Here is a 12,045-nt window from a genome sequence, read left to right as displayed (position 1 = left end):
TTTTCGAAATGCCTACTTTGCTGAATCACAACATTAAACCTGGAGTTCAATGAATGGTGACCTTGCGAACCTTACCACAGCTTAATTTGGCTACTTTGGAATACTTTTATATGTCATGCCCCTACAACTGAATCGCTTCAGTAAATACGACTATTTTCTTTTAGATTTTAAAAATGTTTATGTTATTTAATTCAGTCAATTCACTTTGCAGTATATTCTGTGAAGCGCTTTGAGACTCTCGAAGATGTGATACGGTTCTATATCAAATGCAAGGATTATTATTTATTGGGATTTTCTTGGACGTCTTTGGGCTTTTCAGTACCACCTCCCCTGGTAATAATCCAACAACAGTTTCCTATAATCGGAATCTGTGTCCATCTCGTTGCTTGGAAGCTGCATTTCTTGGAACCTGCATTAATTGTCCTTGGCTGGTGTGTGTCAGAAAGGTTAACTATTACCTTGTACTAGTTGTTAAACTTACTGGATTTTACATGGTCGTGTGCCACATTACCATAATAGTCTTTGACAGTGCCAATGATACCACACAGAATGATAGGATGAAAGAGGAAGCCAAATCTATTTTCATAAAAATATATAAAAAATGAATAGTGACATCTGGCCAGTACAAAACTAAAACAAAAACAAACTAACAAAATAACCCAACACTATTTTGTTGAGATTCACTGTTTGTGAAGCTCCCTGGAATCTCACAATCCGAAACTTTGCCAGAGAAAGTTGGTGGAGGCCAGGACACTGGACTCATTTAAAAAAAAACAGCTTGATGCTGTGATGGGAGGACTATAGGGTGGGTATTCTGGAAGGATGAGATCTGATGGGCTGAAGAGCTTTCTTCATCAAAACCAATCTTGTGAAAAGACACAGTTAATCCACTTTGCAGTATATCTGGTGAACAACTGTGAGATGTCTCGATGACATGAAAAGTGCGTTATCAAAGACAAGGATTAATATTATAATTTATAGCACTAGAATTAAAATTATAGCACTGGACAGTATACAACATTTCAGACCCGAGCTGGGGTCAGATGGGGAGAAGGAGGAGAGTGGAAATGGGGTGGCATGGTCGAAGAGGAGGGTTTTTAGGCCGGACTTGAAGGAGGCTAAGGAGGGGGCGAAGTGGAGTGATTGATTGAATTTATAGGACCTTACTGGCACAAATAGCAACTCCTACAAAATCAGTTGAAGGAATGGTTTGTGCCTAATATTGAGAGGTTGGTGAAGGTTCCTGAGTACCCTTGTTCTTGTGAACAGGAGATTTATTACATGGGGTATCTATCCTCCTGAGGGGGCAAGAGGTGGCAAGCATGGTCTCCTTGGAGCTGAGTTGGCTTCAAGGTATTACGACTAGCAATAATGTGTCAGAAGTGAGTTAACCCTTTATGGCAGTTTCAGTTGTCCAGTTCATGAACAAGGCAGGTGTGCAGTACTCTAGAGCATTCCTGTTGACATCAGTAGGACCTGGAGAACTTTCTACCAGTCAATGAGGAAGAGATTCTTCCCACTTAGCTGTTGTAAACCCTGTCGGCCAAAACCCTAAAAGATAGGACAGTCCTAGTTGGACAAGCAGCAAGAACCTTGCGGGATTGTATTTGCCATGGCAAGCTACACTGTTTTACCTGATTAAACTCCAGCAATGCTCTGGGTCCACATGCCTTGGCTCTTGCCAACTTGCCAGAGCATGAAAGGATTTGTAGACGATTGTGAGGATCTTGAAATCGATCCATTCTGTAATAGGGAGCTAGTGGAGCCTGACAAGGACTGATGTATTGGGGGTACCGAGTTTAGTGTAGGTGAGAATATGAGCAGAGGAGTTCTGAATCAGTTGTAGTTTATGGGTAGTGGAGCTGAGGAGACTGTCGAGGAGGGCATTGGAGTAGCATTGTACAGTCCGAGGTTTGCACCCAAGCTGGGGTTGGGAGCTGAGGGAGGGAGCTGAGGGAGGTAAACTTTAGGGCTTACATCAACAAGATGGTTAAGGCATGGTTTAGCATTAGAAAAATGAAGAATATAAGGCTACTGAATTGAGAAAAAAAATACAGCTTTCTCTGAGTATCATAATTTAATGAACTTTTTCTAACAATGCTTCTGAGATTCTAATGTGAGGTTTATCTCTTGCTTACAGCATATTTGTACCCAACCTCTACCAAATTGACCTGAGATGGTCAAAAGCTGCAGAGAAGCTAAACAGTGTGATGATAGAAATATTACTGGTGTTCAATCAAATCAACATTCATGAATATGGATATAATCGCCCCTCCCCCTCACCCAAGAAGACAGGACACTGGACTCATTTAAAAAGCAGCTTGATGCTGTGATGGGGAGATGGTAGAGTGGATGTTCAGGAGGAATGAAATCAGATGGGCTAGAGCTTTCTTCATCAAAAACGATCTCATCAGTACTAGTGTTATACTTCAAATGAGCCCCCACTTCTCCAATTCCCCTCACATACTCTGTTCTCTTCCCCCTCATGTATTCTAACAACACTCCGTGTGAAAACTTTCTCCAAACTTCACCTTTGTATTTAGAAATTAGTGGTAGAAACATGAACAAAATGCACATTGAAAGCAAAAGGTAATAGCTGTGCTGGGAAATATTGCTTGCATCTATGTCAGGTTTTAGGATTATTGTTTAGTAAAATTCAAGGGGGCCCAGCTAAGTACAGCACCAGCTTTGATTTTACACTGGTTGTATAATTGTTTCAATGTAAAGATAATTTAATACTGCTTTTGTATTTACTTTTATGTTTTCTGTAAGTAAAGTAGTTTTTTTAATGTGTTTGAAAATCAAGTTTTGTCTTCATTTAGTGGTGCAGTTTGATAAGGAATGATTTGGAAAAAAAATTGGCATCTTTCCAAAAGTTTAAGTAATTCAGAATGGGTGTTGGTTTGTATTAAGGCTGACGAGTCTCTCAGGTACTGGATTAAAGTTATGTAATCAGTACAACAATTGTATTCAAACACTGTATTGATTCCCAACTCTTTTCAATGCATCTTTGTTATGTATCAAGAAAGGGTTGTGTCACACTACACAACAATCCTAATGTTAAATTGGCAGAACTCATACATTATTTGGCCAAATAATTCCATTTGGGTGTGGGTGGGGTGGACGCACCTCAGTTTAAGGTAAGAAGGATGGCACCTCCACAACGATGTAGTCACCCCAGCACTGTGCAGGAGCGTCTGGACAACATAAGTTCTTAACATGGGGCTTGAACCTTCTGACTCAAAGGTGAGAGTGATACCTACTGAACCAGGCTGGCACACAATGTGTGATGTTTAAAACTTACGAATTTTTTTTGGTCAGCTGGGTATCTGACTTGTGGCAATCCATCAACAGGCTGAAGAGATTCCAAATTACACTGAAAGATCCACATATGCATCCCTATTCCTCCTTCAAGGCTGATTCCGTCGTCACATAATGCCAGCTGGAAAATGGTCTTTGCTCGTCTATATTCTTGATTTTGTTGGGAATCTTGATCGCCCCCTCACCCCCATGCATTTTTTGACTCTGTGTGCCTTCTTCAGGGATGTTAAAAATAGTACATAAAAATATAATTAAAAATCCAAGAGGCTTTTTAATTGGCAAATTTACAATGTGAACTTGTAAAAGAATTTTACATTTATAAGCCCAATAATAATAATAATCCTTACATGTGGTACAGCACCATTCATATCAGGCAGCAGTCTCAAAGTGATTCACAAGACATACTGTAAAGGGTAGTGTATTTATAGGCAAGCATGGCAGCTCAATTGCACAGAGCAATGTCCCACAAACAATCATGAAATGAATGACCAAATTTATGTGGGGGAATTGTTGGCCAGGACACCAGGAGAAACTTCCTTCTATTTTCAAATTGTGCCATGGGATCTTTAACATCCACTTGAAAAGGCCGACGGGACCTTGGATTAACATCCCATCCGAAGGATGGCATCTCCAACAATTTATCACACTCCCAACACTATATTGGAGTATCAACATAGAATAAATGAGTTTCAAGTCACGGCGTGGGGCTTTGAATCCATAACCTTCTGACTCTGAGGTTAGAGTGCTACCAACTGAGCCAGGCTGACACACCCCAAGCTGTGAAGTTGTTGAAATTCCACCCAGTCTTAGCACATAAAACTTTTTTTCTTAAAATGTTGGATCTTACAGAAATGTGGTAAGTTTTGTCTTAATTTTAAAGCTTTTTTTTGCTAATCTTAAAGAACCAGTTTCTAAACTAAGAATAAATTTAAGAATTTTCTATAATTCTACGTAATCTTTAATTTTAAGTCTTCCAGGCTAAGACTGGATGGAATTAGGACCTCAGGTTGATAACTTGTGAAGCTGAGTTGATGCACTCGCACATTCTAGCTTTGAACTAATGTAACTGGATCACTTGGGGAGGCTGATAGTGAATATATCATAGTGCATTAAAGCAAAATAAAACTTTTCCTTAAATCTAATCAGAGCCAAAGCTTTTTAATAAATCACAATTCACTTACTTTGATGTCAGGGCAGCCTTCCAAATAGTAGATAACCATCAAGAGTTTAGTGTTAAAGCCAGTAACAAAATAGTCACTTAAATTTAGAGTTAGCAATGCAATTTTGATTTACTGTTAAATGTTTGTCAAGAACACTGTTTTTCATTCCGGTAAAGAAAACCAATTACCTTTCACTGGCCATAAAATGTCTTCTTATAGGTCTAAACCCAAGTTAAATCATCACAGGAATTTGCAGTGAGATACAACTGCCACTCTATGGTACATGAAAGCACAGATGTTTGGAATAATAATTCTTGCATTTTACATAGTACCTCATCATCAAAATATCATATAGCATTTCCCAGGATTTTTACTATAAAGTCCAATGACCGTGTAATTTGCACTTAAATGCAACAACAACAGCAAAATGACATTTATAGAGCGCCTTTCACGTGGCGGGTCGAAGAGAAAGGTCTTGAGACTGGCCTTGAAGGATGCAAGGGAGGAAGTGAGGCGAAGGGACCGTGGGATGAATGCAATAGTGAATTTGCACACAGCAATGTCCCACTAACAGCCTGGAAGTGAATGACCAATTTTATCTGGGAATTTTGACCAGGTCACCGGGAGTAGCTCCCTTCACTTCTCAAATAGCCAACGAGCTCTTTACCGTCCAGCTGAACAGGCAGATGAGACCTTGGTTTAACGTCTCATCTGAACGAAGAATATGGTGTGTTCCACAATATAGAGTTCCCCCATCACTGAACTGGAGTGTCAGCCTAGACAAACAGCAAATAGAATTGAGAAAGAATAAACATCATTAAATACTCTGTGTTTATAATCTTGTAGTCAAGCAACGAAACTAAGGGTGGGTCAAATAGACTGGCAATATTCAGGTGGTAAAAGCTGTAGTTCCTTACTTCTGGACAGTTGGAGAAAGTTTCTCTCTGAGTAGTAATGATTTATTTACGATTAGAGGGGATGATAGAGACACTCTCAGGCAGAATTTGCAATTGCTGGAAACATTAGAATTTTTGTACAGAAACTATTTTGATTTATTTTAAAAGTGAGTCAATCACTAAAAATAAATGAAATTTGCCAAGCCTGGACTCGTGTCTCGACATCAATTCTTCTTCTAATCCTTTGTACTCTTGAAGTAATGTAAATTTCATTCTTACTAATATCTTTGGGATTGCCAACTATTCCTGTTCGCAAATGTAACCACAGATAGCAAGTCATATCATAAAACTTGGCACCCTTACAAAAGTCTGAGTAATTCAGATCAGGTTTTGTTGGTTTATCTGAAGGCTGACTGGTCTCTCTGCTATTGGCTGAACGTTTCAAAGGTACTACTGTACTTTTTTTGATTAAAACTGGCCACTGTGCTGATTCATAACTTCAGAATTGGATTTAAATAATTAATTTTAACAAGCCCCTAAAGCTATAAACCGTGAAATACTTTCAGATTTTGTGAAGTGAAACTAGAATTTTATACAGTAAATAGATTAAAATCTTCCATAATTTTTTCTTATTTTATTCTCATGTGTTTATTTAGTTGTAATATTTGAAGTAATAATCCCTGCATTTGATACTGCACCTTTCACGTCAGGAAGGCTACTCAAAGCACTTCACAGGATTCACTGTATAAAGTATAGTGACTGTATTTTGCAGCTAAATGATTTGATTCAGGCAGATGCTTTGTTAGCTATTTTATCACAAATTAGCAGTGAGAGAACAGAAGTTTTTAATTTTACACTTATATTAAAAATTGCTGTACAAAACGTAACTTGAAAATTACTTTTTTATGTGCGATCCGAAGAAAGTTGCAAAAGCAGTGATGGATGCTTATTTTATACATTCAAAATGTGTGCATTAAAAACATGACTAATGTGCTTTCATGGCTTTCGGGGCCTTCACAATTTGGTAATGTACATTTTATCCTGGTATCTGAGCTAAAAATTGCCACAGATACAATTGGCCATCCACTTCATGTTTCAGAGAAATTGCTGTGTACACATTGCCTGCTACATTCGTCTGCGAAATACATAGTTGAGCTTTACAGTACAGTCCCGAGAAGCACTTTAAGAAATGTCGTCACTGATAAGAGACTATATCAAACATAAAGATTACTGATATGAATAACTATTATTTTCCCAAGTAACGTGTTCAGTGGTCTTATATAATAATATTGCTTCAGTTTGATATAGCACCTTATCACATTGTCGAGATTCTCAAAGTACTTCACAAGATATACTGTAAAGTGCATTGATTGTGTATTTTGGGAGCGAAATGCTGCAGCCAATTGTACAGAGCAATGTCCCACAAACAGCCTTGGAGTAAGTGACCAATTTTATTTGGGGGATTCTTGGCCAGGACACTGGGAGAAAGTCTCTTTTCAAAAAGGTCCATGGGATCTTAACGTCTACCCGAACAGGCAGATGGGACCTCGGTTTAACGTTTCATCCGAAGGACCATCCGAAGACCGCTTGTAATTTTCTATGCCGTGGGAGAGTAAGCAGCTAATTTTAATAGTAAACTAAATGTAAATTACATATTATTTGAATATGTTTATTATTATGTTTCCAATGCAACATCTGCGACATTTAGTTGATCGAGATTTGATCTTTTTGAATGAGACATCAGTTTTATCTGTGTTAACAGTTATCAGCTGCCTTTTTATTTGAAACAATCAGCATATAACAAACAGCACAATTACTTTGTAACAAATGAAATACTGTACCATAAAACCAGATTAAGTGTGTTTTTGAAGGAGAACCATTCAATTATCTAGAGAATAATTTGCTTACTATTTTCTATTGCTATTTTTAAATCCATTCATTCAAGATAAGACACATCTTTGTATTTGTAATGTGTATTTTACCTCAAATAAATATGCATTACATCAAATGTGCTTTATTCCATATAAGTCACAGCCTTCTACTTAGAACAAAAATGCAATGATGTTGAAAAAGGATCTTAGATAAATAACCTATAGATAGAAAAAAAGTAGAAAATGATGGAAATGCACATCAGGTGTATTAGTATCTGACAGAACGTCAGGTTAATGATTGGATGTCACTGTTCAGAACTTAAAGCCTTCTATTCTGATGAAAAGTCACACATCAAATATTAGCTCCTCTTTCTCATTCAGTTGCTAATCAACTTTCTTTGAGCTTTCCAGCATTTTATGTTCTATTTCTGATTTGCCGCATGTAGACATGTTTTATTTCTGAAAGTTTTGTTGATGTTTGTACAACATTAACCAATTATTCATTTATTTATTGTTACATTGTTCAATTATTCCTCTACTGTTGACTCATTTTCTATCTTGTTGGTTAGTATACCCTTCTCACCCCCCTCTTGTAAGCAAGAAGACCAGTGAACCAAAACACAGAACGAACAAAAGACAAAGGCTCAAATTGCTCATGCTGATCAGGCTCATAAGATGTAATTCAATCATAAGCCACTGCAGCCTGACTGATTTTCTGTCAGTGCCATGACCTAATATACTTTACAATTGTGACTTTCACAATTTTACTCCTAAATTTTGCAGAACCGGTTTGTGTCTCTTATGGTAGGTACTACAGCCTTCTGACCAAACACAACGTTTGCATGTTTCCAGGGGTCATGGGCACTGAGTAGTTGTAAAATATGTAGTGCACTGTCTGTGATGAGAGTCGAACTGTAGTGGGGCAAAACCTGAGGAGAAGTTCCTGCTGAGAAAGAATGATCGATAATGTTAAAATGATGGGGTTCAAACTGTGATTTTTGTTAACAGTCTCACATGGTTGTACTGCTGAGTTAGAATGTTGTGCGTTAGAGCCTCAGTCAGGACTTTGAAATTACAGTCCAGGCTGATATTTAACACACGGCCCTCTAAAGAGGAGGAAGAGCGGGATTGGACCTGATATTGTCTATCAAGCCTGTCTGACAACCATTCAGCATAAAGCTGATTGGACACGTATCTCTGGAAAGCTGTTCGCAGTCCCTTTTCAAGTTGAAACATTATATGGAAACAGGCTTCCTTTGCCTTTGGTTGCCCAGTTTCCGCTATGTTTTCAGCTGATACTACATTAATATAATGCAGTGACCTGATGCTATCGTTTAGCTGCTTGTATGCCTGTAATCACTAAATATGATCTGCTTGATCTTATCTTAAATGAAATCTGAATCTTTAGGCTAGAATATGAGGTTGAACCAGCAATGTTTTTTTTCTTGAGACCATTCGAATTGGCCAGGCATTACAGTCAGGCCTTCCGTAAGGTATTCCTTTCAAGATGCAAACAAAAGGTTTCTTGATGCAGACTAACTGGTGGTCACTTGTGCCAACTGGCATGCAAAATGCTTTCAGGTGATCAAGAGAATTGGAGAATGAAAGATCTAAATAGGTTTACCTCTAGGTGGATGGAGAATCTAAGAATTTGAATTCCATTGTCAGCTTTCATTAAAAATAAGCTCAGGTAAAATCAGATGCACAGGCAGACCAATCTAACAGTTGCCATATACTGGAGTCTATTCCAATTCCAGCTCTTTATATCTTGAATCCTCTTTCTGCACTTTTTCTTCATATACCTTAAAATCTTTATTCCTAAACACTTACTGTATCCATCTTCTTTTTTAAACACCACAATTGTTAATGCCTTCTGGGGCAGTGGACTCCACATTCTCACCAATGCTTTCTGTGACAACATCTTTTCTGGTTTCACTCTGTTCTGTTTAGATTATAGGAGAACAGGAATGTGTAGAGCAAGAATAAAAAATGCAGTCCATCTGTTAATCCTACTACTCTCCATCATAGAATTTCTCCCAAAGAATTTCTTTGCCAAATTAATTATTTAGCTCATTCTTGAATTTGCTGACACAAGGACTCCACTGCTTTTCTGGGTAGTCCATTTCCAGGTATTTATCACTATCTGTGTAGTGAAAATAAACTGTCGGGTCACCGCTCCTCCAATAAGCTTCAATTGTAAACGTATTACTATTATATTATTATTATTATTAGGGATCAGTTTATCCATATCCTGTAAGGTATTGAATACTTTAACAAAATGTCCCCTGAACTTTCTTGTCACCAATGTGAACATTTCCAGCTTCCGTCTTTCTTCATAATTAAGGTGCACAAATCAGTGGACAATAGTTTACACAATGTTAAATAAGGAAAACTGCAAACTTTACTCATTAGTTCTTAAAATTTTATCTTACCCTGGAAATTCTACTTCTGTCTGGTAAGGAAGTTTGTGCTTCACCCCTGAACAAAGACACAGAGAATTAATTCCTTTGTCACTCAATATACGTCACTTTTGGGACCTTCTGGGGTCCAACTGTTTTCTTAATCGTCTGTCTGATTTATTCTGAATTCATCTATTGGAAGGAAAAGCTATTCCTTGTCTACCTTGTCAATTTCATACCTTAAACATTTCACCCCTTAAAACGATGTTTGCGTTTGATAAGACTGTGAATGGGGAAACATACAGTGGAAACCGGTTTAGCTTGACCCAGTTAATCCCAGTTGCCGGGTAAATTGGACAAAACGCCCAGCCCTGATTGATTTGTATTCTTACCTGTTTCAAATATGCCGGTTAATTCGGTCAAAAATCTGGTTAATCCAGACAATATGCCGTGCTGGTCGCTGCTGCGTCTCCTCACTCGCCATGAATGGCTCTGGGAAGGAGATGGGAGGAGTCAAATTGCAATTGATTGACAGCAGACTCCAGCCATTCACAAGCAGTTATGAGCTGTCAATCAATGAGGGGGTGGAAGAACGGGGAAGAAACAAGAGCGGGAATAGGAGGAGTCAAATCGCGATTGATTAACAGACTGGAACTCTTGTGAATGGGTGGAATACCATTCATTCCCAAGCAGTTCCAGGCTGTCAGTAGTTCGGAGCCACTGCTAATTATTCCCGGCAATGGGAGGGAGGAGACTCGGCTGCTGCTCCTCTGCTGGCGGGAGGAGGTAAGGGAACTTCCGTAGCCTGGGACGCCAGTTGAGATGGACAGAAAGGCCAGTCCCAATGTGTCCAGTTTAAACAGCTTCCACTTTATTTGACTTTAGCCAAGTTCCTTTATGCCGACGTGGGCAAGAAGGGGCAACCAACAGCTATTTGTAGCTATAGGACCACATTCTCTCTTCTCTTTTGACAATTGTTCATCTTAGCTGAGGGAATACCTTGATTCCAAATGGTGGTGAAATATCATGTCCTTTATTATTCTCCAGTGTGCGGTGTAGCTATATGCAGCCCTCTGCACAAGCTTGTATCAGGAACCGCTGGACTGGTGAGGTAAAATAATTTCTTCAAGTAGAATCACAAGTCTAATAAACAGGTGAAAAGTTGTGAAAGTGTGCCTAAAGATGATTTTTGCCAAGATAGTGCAATGATGTGTGAAATGTGGGTGCATGCAGCAACAACAACAACAAGATTACATTTGTATAGCACCTTTCACATTGGGAGGATGTCCCAAGGCGCTGGACAGAGCATAGCATTTCAGTATAGCATTTCAGCATGAGGGTACTGAGAACCAAAGCACTCAGAAGACTATGGCTTTTCTCCAGCCTGGGCAGCAGTGTGTGGAATATAAGTGTACGCATCAAGCACAGAGTGAGAAGGTGGCTTTTGTCCAACTAAAATGAAATTATCCTGACCATCTGATAAATGTACTTGAAGCAGACCAGATGATATTTTGTGCCCAGGTAGGTTAGTAGGTAACATTGCTGTAAACACAAAGATTTATAAATATTTCCAATGAATGTACAGCACAGAAATGGGCCATTCGGCCAACCAGTCGGTGCCAGTGTTTATACTCCCCGTGAATCACTACCCACTCCTTAGTGCCTCCCATAACCATCTATTTCCTCTCCCTCATGTGAAGGTCTAGATTCTTCTTCAAAGCATCTGTACAATCTGATTCAACCACCACTTCAGCAGCGAGTTCCACAGTCTCACAACCCTCTGTGTGAAGCAGTTCCTCCTAAATTTTCTTTTAGATTCCCTAGGCGCTACTTTATTTTTGTGTCCCCTGGTTATGGACTCCTAAGTCAGTGGGAACAGTCTATTTATGCTAGCCTTATCAAACCCTTTTATAATTTAAACATCTCAAGTAGGTCCTCTCTTAAATAGTGAATAAAATCTCCAATGAAAACAGGCCTAACCTAGCCAGTCTATAATTATAGCAGTAACCTGCCAGCCCTGGTATCACCTTAGTAAATCTATGCTATACTCTTTGCGTCACTGCTATAACACAAGTTTTTTTTAAATGTCCCTCTAGGATATTATGGGCATTATAGGAATTAGCATATACAATATTGTTGTGAAGACAAACACTATAGCTTCTCAATAATCTTTGCTCCTCAGGCCTGCATATCCAAAATAATATTTCTTTTGGTCTTCACTGTACCAATACATTAATTGCATTAATTCTCCCACAAGATATACAGTCAATTCAGTATATTTACAGTATATTCTGTGAAGTGCTTTGAGACATAATTTAATTGCAAAAGATTGCAACGGGATATAGATAGGCTAGGGGAGTGGGCGAGTAGGTGGCAGATGGAATTTAATGTGGGGAAG

The sequence above is a fragment of the Callorhinchus milii genome, unplaced genomic scaffold (genome assembly GCF_018977255.1).
Source record: "Callorhinchus milii isolate IMCB2004 unplaced genomic scaffold, IMCB_Cmil_1.0 Scaffold2, whole genome shotgun sequence".
NCBI lineage: Eukaryota > Metazoa > Chordata > Chondrichthyes > Chimaeriformes > Callorhinchidae > Callorhinchus > Callorhinchus milii.
The sequence above is the reverse complement of the archived record's forward strand: the minus strand, read 5'-3'. Positions refer to the sequence as shown.